Source organism: Myotis daubentonii, chromosome 5, assembly GCF_963259705.1.
Source record: "Myotis daubentonii chromosome 5, mMyoDau2.1, whole genome shotgun sequence".
In the NCBI taxonomy this organism is placed as follows: Eukaryota; Metazoa; Chordata; class Mammalia; order Chiroptera; family Vespertilionidae; genus Myotis; species Myotis daubentonii.
Window position 1 is genome coordinate 97068355 of NC_081844.1, and position 8919 is coordinate 97077273.

The 8919-nt window shown below is 40.7% G+C and overlaps 1 pseudogene; it reads right to left on the minus strand.

The window, feature by feature from the left end:
- Nucleotides 1–261: 261 nt before the first annotated feature.
- Nucleotides 262–856, minus strand: LOC132234352 (ATP synthase F(0) complex subunit C2, mitochondrial-like; annotated as a pseudogene).
- Between the last annotated feature and the right edge of the window lie 8063 nt (nucleotides 857–8919).

Sequence of the window (8919 nt, forward strand, 5' to 3'; positions counted from 1 at the left end):
CTGACTAGAACCTGGTGACCGAACCTGGCTGGAGATCTCAGACAGAACCTGGCTGGAGAACCTAGCGAGGGAACATGGCTACAGAACCTGGCTGGAGATCCGAAGCAGAACCTCTCTGGAGATCGAGACCAGAACTTGGCTGGAGATCCTGGCTAGGCTGCTGATCAACTGAACGCTGTCTCCGTGTCATTCCTTCTTTGCTGACTCCATCTACGCCTTTGGGAACCCCTGGACCTGCTGGGGTTGGACCCCGGCACAAGACACGGGAAAAAGAACTATGGGAGGTGGAGACAGTTCCTTCACATGGCGAAGAGGATGAGAAAGGTCACCATCAGGCAAAAGAGCCGCATGGCCTCTAAGAGGGCAAAGCCCAGAATGGTGTAGGAGAAGAGCTGTTGCTTCAGAGAAGGGTTCCTGGCATAACCAATGATGAGGCTCCCAAGCACAGTCCCAGTTCCAGCCCCAGAGCCTGCCACCCCTACTGTGGCAGCCCCAGCCCCAATGAACTTGGCTGCGGTGTCAGTGTCCCTTGAAATGGTACTGGTTTGGAAGCTGCGGTTAGAAATAAGCGAGGTCAGGGGACGTGGGGCTGCCAAGCTGCTGAGGCTCTCATCTGTCAGGTGTCTTTGGTCCTTTCAGCATTGACCGGCTCAGCTGAGAGGTGCTCCTGACCAAGGAGGGGGTGGAGACAAACTTGGTGCAGGCATACATTTTCAGGGCATGAGGGGAACCGCTCCCAGTGCAGAGAAGACAGAGAGGGGCCGATTCTTTTTATTTTTAAAGGCTATTTCTATTAGTTAGGAAAGACAAATAACTTTTAAGAATCGCAATCTCACCGCCTAGAGGTCAACATTGTGATGTACTTCCTGTCAGGCATTTGTCCATGTCCATGTGTACTGATGACATATATGTACAAGAATGGCTAGATCTCAATGGCTCTTTGTGCTTGAATTGGCCCATATGGTTATTGTTAGATATAGTTGAAAGCTTCTGGAAGCAGAGACCAAATTTCTATTTTGTATTCCAGGTCCAAAGTAAATTTCTGAACTTGGTATAGATCTGACAGATATGAATTTAATGAATTTATAAACAAACAAGCCATAAAACATGCACTGATTTAATGTCTTTATTTTTAACACTTGCTTCATTAAATGCTTCCAGCTGTAATGAGATTCATGCCAGTGGAGTCTGAAACATATATTTGACTGCACCACTTGGGAGTAGCAGGGCAGGGTGTGGCCTTTATGGACATAGACTTGGGAGTTGGCAGACCTGGGCTAGATATCCAGTTCCACAACTTCTGTGGCTGTGAGGTTAGAAATTTAACCCCTATATTGGTGTTCTATTCCTGCATAACAGAGTCCCACAAATTTAATTGCTTAAAGCAATACCTGTTTATTATCACATGTTTTCTATGGTAAGAGTCTGAACATGGCTTAGTTGGAGCCTCTGGTCAGGGTCTCCCAAGGTTGTTGGTCAGACTGGGTTTCATCTGGAAGCTTGATTGATGAAGAATTTGCTTCTAAACTCATTTAGGTGGTTGGCAGAATTCCTTTCCCTAAGGCTGTATGATTGTATGAAGACCTCCTACTTTTTGGTGGCTGTCAGCTGTCCTCGGATTTTTAGAAGCTTTTCACAATTCCATTCACGGAGCTGCTCTAGTATGGATGCTTACCTCCTCAAATGGGCAGGCGAGTCTCCTACTCCAGGTAGCTAAAGCAGACTGTCTTATATAACAGGAAGCAAACGTGGAAGTGACATCCCATCACATTTGCCTTATTCCGTTAGAAGCAAGTGACAGGTCCTTCCCACAGTCAGGGGAGGGGATTACACAAAGGTGAGCACCAGGAGGTAGAATTACTGAGATTTATTTTATGATCTCTCTGCCCCAATTCCATATCAAATGTTTGCATGGTGGCTTCATAAATGTCAGTGACGATGATGGTGATGCTCATTGGTGATAACCAATGGATATCCTGATAAATGCTTATTTATAATTCTGAATTGTGGAGACCCTTGTAAGAACTCATTGGAATATAAAGAAGTTTAAGTTTTGAACTTGAGTCTGTCAAAGGATAGTATCAAGTCAGTTATCTATGTGATATGGAAGAAAGGCAATGCCATTGATTTTCTAAGGCAGGACATAATTCATGAGTAATAGCTAACGACTTTGAAATGAAATGCAAGAGATTTTCTTTGATTGTTTTGCTTAGGCACATTATTCCACATTACAGAGATACTTTAATGTACTCAGCTTTTTCCCTATTGGTGGACATTTAATTTTTACCAATAATAACAATTACCAATAATAAGCTTCCTTCTACCGATATTAAGTGTACTTGTATGTTTCTGTAGGAAAAAGTTATTCAGCCATTTATTGAGGTCATAGGTATCAGACATTGTGTTAAGTGCTGAGTGAACAAGACAGATATGGTCTATTTCTTTATAGAGCTTACAGCTAAACATTAAGCAAATTCAAGATTAAAGGCATTAAAGGACTTTATTTGTGAGGGATGCATTATAGGAGGGCCTAATATAGTAAGGAAGAGGGTGAGGTGAAGTCAGATCCAAGGACAGGAAGATAGCAGAGTTTTGGGGTAGGCCTCTCTCAAAAAGGAATAAAATGTTATAATTGAGGGAAAGTCATTCCCTCCAAAGCTTACAGAGATGTTGCCTGTCCCTCACAGGGCATGAGAGAATGGACTTTAGTTTTAGAAATACGATTGATTGGAAAATATTTTCATTTTTTGAACTTTTTGATCAGGGCCAGTCTCTCCTTTTCCAACCCCCAAACTGTCTTTCCCACCTCCACTGACAGCAACTGCATGAAAGTGTCTTTTTATTTTTAAATACATTTTCAAAATATATAGAGAAGCCAAAAGAAAGGTATTTAGAGAAAAACACCCTAAGATATACCCATTGCTAGTACCTTGGTATATATTAGTGCTGCCCAACAGAAAGATAAGGTGAAGCACAAATATGAGCCACACATGTAATTTAAAAATTTCTAGTGCCCACATTAAAAAAGGTTAAAAGAAATGGGAAAACTAATTTTAATAGTTCTTTAACTTAATATATGCAAAATACCATTTCAACATATAACTGACATAAATATTAATGGGACATTTTACATTCTTTCATACTGTCTTTGAAACCCAGTTTGTATTAGCAACTCTCACCACATTTCAAGTGCTCAGTAGCCACACGTGCTAGTTCTTATAGTATTGAACAGTGCAAAGGTGTGTGTGTATTATTAACCTTTATTCAAAATTTGGTTCTCAAAAAATATTTTTTTTTAATTTTAGAGACAGAAGAAGGGAGCGGGAGAGAGAGAAACATTGATGTGAGAGTGGAACATCAATCAGCTGCCTTGCCTCCTGCACTCCTTGTTGGGGATCGAGTTGCAACCTGGGCATGTGCCCTGACTGGGAATCGAACCTTTTGGTGCACAGGACGATACCCAAACAACTGAGCCACACTGACCAGGGCTCAAAATTTGTTTCTAATGTACCAAAGGAGGGAGTAGCCACATTTTCTATGTGGATGAGACAGAAAGTAAAAGGAAAGGTTAGCTGCCACTCATCAAAAAAAGAGTCTCAGTCTCTCAATCTCATATATATATATATATGTGTGTGTGTGTTCTTCCAGGTAAGGAAAGATATTCAGAACTACACATAAATAATATTGTAACATATTAAAAAATAATATTGTAATAATTATATATGGTGTCAGATGGGTACTAGATTTATCGAGGTGATCACTTCTGAAGGTATATAAATGTCTAGTCACTATGTTGTACACCTGAAACTAATATAATATTATATGTTGATTGTAATAGAAAAAACTAAAAAAAATTAAGTGGGGTGGGGGGATAAACTGGCAGGCACTGAAAGCCTAAGAGTTAGCAAGAGAAGGCTATGTGTATATAGTAAAGAGGGCCAGTTTGGGGACAAACATACAGCAGCCCCTCTCCCTAGCACATGTGACCCAATTATGGCCCCTAAAATAGAAGTTGGCACTTGCTGTTCCTTTTCCTGGAATGTTCTCCCTCATGTCTTTCAGCTGTCTGCCAACTCTTACCTCATCTTCCTCACGTGAGGTCTTCCCTGCGCATGCCATCTGAATGAGAGGCTTCCCTCCTCGAGAATCTCTCTTCCCTTCCTCTGCCTCATGTTTCTTCAGAGCAGCCCCCACTGACAGCATTTGTCATTTTGTGTGTAGTTGACGTCCCCCCATGAAACTGGGTGCTCAATAGGGCAGAGGTTCAGGTTTGTTTTGTTCACTGCTTTGGCCCCAGCACGTAGAGAAGAGGCAGGTGCACAGTAGGTTCTCAGGAAGTGGTTGTTGAATGAATGCCTGATGGATGAAGAGAAGGAAAGGGAGGAGGAGGGTAGCTGGGAAAGAGGAGCGAGAAGGCCCCACCATTAGTGGGAATAAGTGTTTGCATAAAAGACAAAGTCATACTTTTCTTTCTTAAGAAAGCAATTTGGTTTTCAAGTGCCTGGAATAACATTAGGCTAAGGACTTCTGGAATGCTTGGGATTTGTTTTAATGAATAGATGGAAATTATATCCAATTAGCATTAATTTTTATGTGTAAGCGAGTACAGCCAAATTGTATAAAAGCAGTTCTCTTGAATAATTTAAATGTTCTCTCTACCCCGCAAAGCGTTTAGCATACTCTTCCCTCAAAGATTCTATTAATGGGTACTAAAATCACAAGGTTTAAATGCAAAATAAAGGTGGTTTTTTTTCGTTATGCAGGCACATAAGTGAATACCTCAGAACTGGACAGACCCAAGTATCAGATACCAAGGACTTAACTTAAAATTTAGGGATTTTAAAAAGAAGAATATAGAAATAAGGGAAAGGCTTCTTTATGGTAGAATTCAAATTCATGAGCATAGAAAGAATGATGAAAATAAAAAAAATCACCATTATGCAAAATGTTTCAGGCAAGTATCATCAATACTGTTGATAAAACGTATAAAATATGATGAAGAGGATATGAACATAGTCTCAAAGTATTTCTCCAACAAGATATAATAGTTCTTTTTTATGGGCCCAGCACGCTTCCGCTGCGCCACTCTACTCCCCTTATAATAGTTCTTTTTTAAAAACAAAATTCATTTATTTCAGTATTTATTTATACTGAAATAAACTTTATATAACTAGAGGCCTGGTGCATGAAATTCATGCACTGGGGCTTCCCTCAGCCCGGCCTGTGTCCTCTCACAGTCCAGGAGCCCCCATCGGGAGCGGGCCTAAGCTCAGTCGTACATCCTTAGCGCTGCCACGGAGGCAGGAGGGGCTCCTGCCACTGCCACTTCACTGTGCTTGCCAGCCGTGAGCCCAGCTCCTGGCTGAGTGGTGCTCCCCTTGTGGGAGTGCACTGACCACCAGGGGGCAGCTTCTGTGTTGAGCGTCTGCCCTCAGGTGGTCAGTGCGCATCATAGCGACCGGTTGTTCTGCTGTTCAGTTGATTTGCATATTACCCTTTTATTCTATAGGATTGGCTTTCTTCACCAAAAATAATGGCAATATTTTCTGTATTATTCCTAGATAACCACAAAACATATTTTTGTAGGTTTTCCAAGTTTTGCTTATAAATCAAGATGAGGCAGTAGATATAGTCATGGAAAAAGACAGAATAAACAGACAAACTGGTTGTCATTATCTGTTGTTTCTGACCCTGTCTTGAACCATGAAGGAGAAGTGTTTGACATATACCTGCTAAAAAGCTTCTGAAGATATAGGTTCAAAAATAAAGGAATACAAAGAGCAACATCCAGATGTGGAACAACAATGGTAGGTTCTTCCATTCAATCTTTAACTGCAACTTGTTCCTTTAAGATCTTTGAATAAAGACAAAATTGACACTGAAATCCTTGTTTGGCAAACTCACATGTTTCTTTCACTGTCTGGTAATTCCCTTAACTGCCCATTACAGATTTTTCACAGCATACTCAATACTCCTGCTAGTCAAAGGTTAGTCGTGAGCTTCATGATAAGATTTTATAATATGTATTCCTTCCTCCCACACCTCCTCAAAATTTATTTCTACAAAGAACTGATAACTCAGTCCATGACAACTGGATCCAGTAATAAATGTTATGTCGAAAATGACTTTTCTAAAACAATTGCAAAGTGCCATTAGCAGAGATCACACAGAAATGTGACATGGCACTTTCAGTGCTGTTTTCTAAAAGAACAGTTAGTTCTCCAAAGCATGAAAGTTCAAATGGGCGCCATTTAAACAGGCAGATTATCAATGGCTAATCTACTCAGCATATTCAGTGGTTCAGTGGTTTACATATACCTTAAAGGTTTCTATAAGATGTTTTCAAATTTCTCACAGATTTTTTTCAATATCAAATAGAAAACCTATTTTAAAAGTCTCCCATGTATTTTTGATGGTTTCTGAATTATCTGTAGAAGTTCTAACTTAGTTGTATAGAGTTTGATATATGTGTCCACCATTGAATCCAAATCATGTTTTATATCAACATTTCTGTTAAGCAAAGCTAAGTTACTTGACCTTTGGCCTGTCAAAGTGTTCCTCAGGTATGCTTTGAGACGATTCGCCCATTTTCATAATGTTCCTTCTCAACCTTCATCATAGGAGGAATACATAGGACTTTCAGCAATGCATAAACATTGGCAAAAAACTTGATGTCTGGCAGGTTGGGGGCTTCATAAATGGTGGGTGGAAGCGCTCTGTCTTTCCCTCTGTGTTTTCCCACTTGATTCTCCAACAGTGAAGCTCAGCTGAGAGTGTACCAGGATAAGGTGGGTTGCTTCTGTTAATGTCAGCATGGTGCTCCTCCGATGTATTGAATTTGAGCTGTACTGTGACAGAGGGTACCAGAGATCAGCATTGAAGAGCTCTGAGATGCTGTTCTGAGAACCTGTCTTTCAGTTCCTGAATGATGTGCTCCACGGTTGGAACACTTAGAGCTTCTTTAGAGTAATCCTCAGAGGTCAGCTGAGATTCCAGGTTCCTTTGCTGAGCTCTGCAAAATTTCCCCAGGGAGCTTCATCTGAATATCAAGTTTGGTTGCCAAATTAGTGGCTTCCTCAAACTAAAATTCATGATAAAGTTCAATGTTTTGCATCACTTCATTTAGCGAATGTAGCACTGCAGTCAAGCTACTGGCTGCAAAGAAGACATCAGAAGTCTGCCCCTGGAGATTTTCCCCAAAGGCTCTTATAAAAGATAGAACATTTTTAAGAATGACAATGATAACAATGTCATCAAAATCAGTTACTGCACTATAGAGTACAAATTCTCAGCCTGCTATACAGTTATTCCATCTTATAGTTGTGTCACTATTTATATCATCTAAACATAAAACAAGTGCTTGTAGGAGGCCCACTAAAATTTCAAAAGCACCATGCCTGCCTGTCCACCAAGAATGGCAAAATTCCTTTAGTTCTTGACCCCTTTCTTCATTGTTCTGAAAGAGGACAGAAATTACACTGTATAGCTCTAAAAGCAGTTTGTGGTGATAGATGGAAAAAAGAACCAACTTCTTGAATTGTTCCTAATTCAACAGATACTCCCATGATAGACACCAGTTTTGCCAACCACATATTTAAGGCACAGGAAGGGGCGAGTGTGTAGACAGCTTAGGGATATTTCTCTAAAAATCAAGAAGCAACAACTCTCATGTTAGAAGAAAATCCACTGGACACAGTGTAAACCTGGCCACCATAATACTCCATGTATAATCCTCTCTTCTCAGTTATCATGGTTAGAAATTTCATAGTTAAAATTTCGGCATCAGCATCTTAAGGCAGGAATCCACAAATTCCTCTCTCAGGTTATGAGATTCGTCAACAAACCTCTCCATAGTGGGCAGGTGCTCTGTCCTTGTAATAAACGAAAATAAGTGAGTCTCTCACTTGCCTGAGGGTTTCCTCCCGAATGCAGCTGTCACAGATCTCTAGCATCTATTTCTGTCATGTTTTTTAACAGAACAGTGTGTTGACTGCTGTTGTCTCAAAGCACTGTCTCAGAATCTCAGTGCTTGAAATGTATCAGGAGTAAAGAAACCTCGGATTTCATCAGCTTCATGTCCATCCAGACATGTTTTGTTTTCCCCATAAGAATCAAAATTTCAAATAAAGATCTTAAGTATTCTTTTTTCCTTCTCTTCATGTAAAATGTCCTCATCCTCTTCTTCACCACCTTCTTCTGCATTGGGGTTCTGAGCATTGCTGTTGTTAATCTCTGTATGTTTTTAGTTCCTGCTCAGAAGTTTTGTCAAATTTTTTCCATTTCAGTATCCTGATTTCATTCAGTTCTTTTATTCGTTTTCTGTGCCTGCTATATAGATTGTACAAGTGACTGGTAAGATCAAATATCGTTGGTATTGCATTATCTCCAAGAACTGTCCTATAAGGATTAGTTGTACAGATCATAGAGGTCTCAAAGTGTTTGGCACATAATCGATAATGTTTATGTACTTGATTAGGTGTTTTATTTTCTAAGTCTCCTCTCCTACAATTTTTCACCCACTTGTGGGATCTCTCTGGCTGCATTCTGGGGAAATCTGAAGCAGGCCAAGTCCCATTTGGTACTCGTGGAGTTGGGGGCAGTGCAGAAGTTCAGATTGGTCCTCTCCCATGGGCTGCCCAGTGTTCTCCCTGCCTCCATTAGAGCGAGAAAGGGGAAGGGAGCCAGGCCGGACAGCCGCCTCAGCAGGGTTGGTGTGCCAAGATAGATCAGTTCCAAAGGGAAAAATAGTAGCTTTACGGTGGGGAAACCTGTGGATACCGCCTGAACTAAGTGATCCAAGTTAATACCATCAGTCTTGGGACACAGAATCTACAAGGGCACAATATCACTTGTGTGGGATTTTTGCCAAAAATGCAGAACCCGAATTTAATCAGGAAACATCAGACAAACCCAAATTGA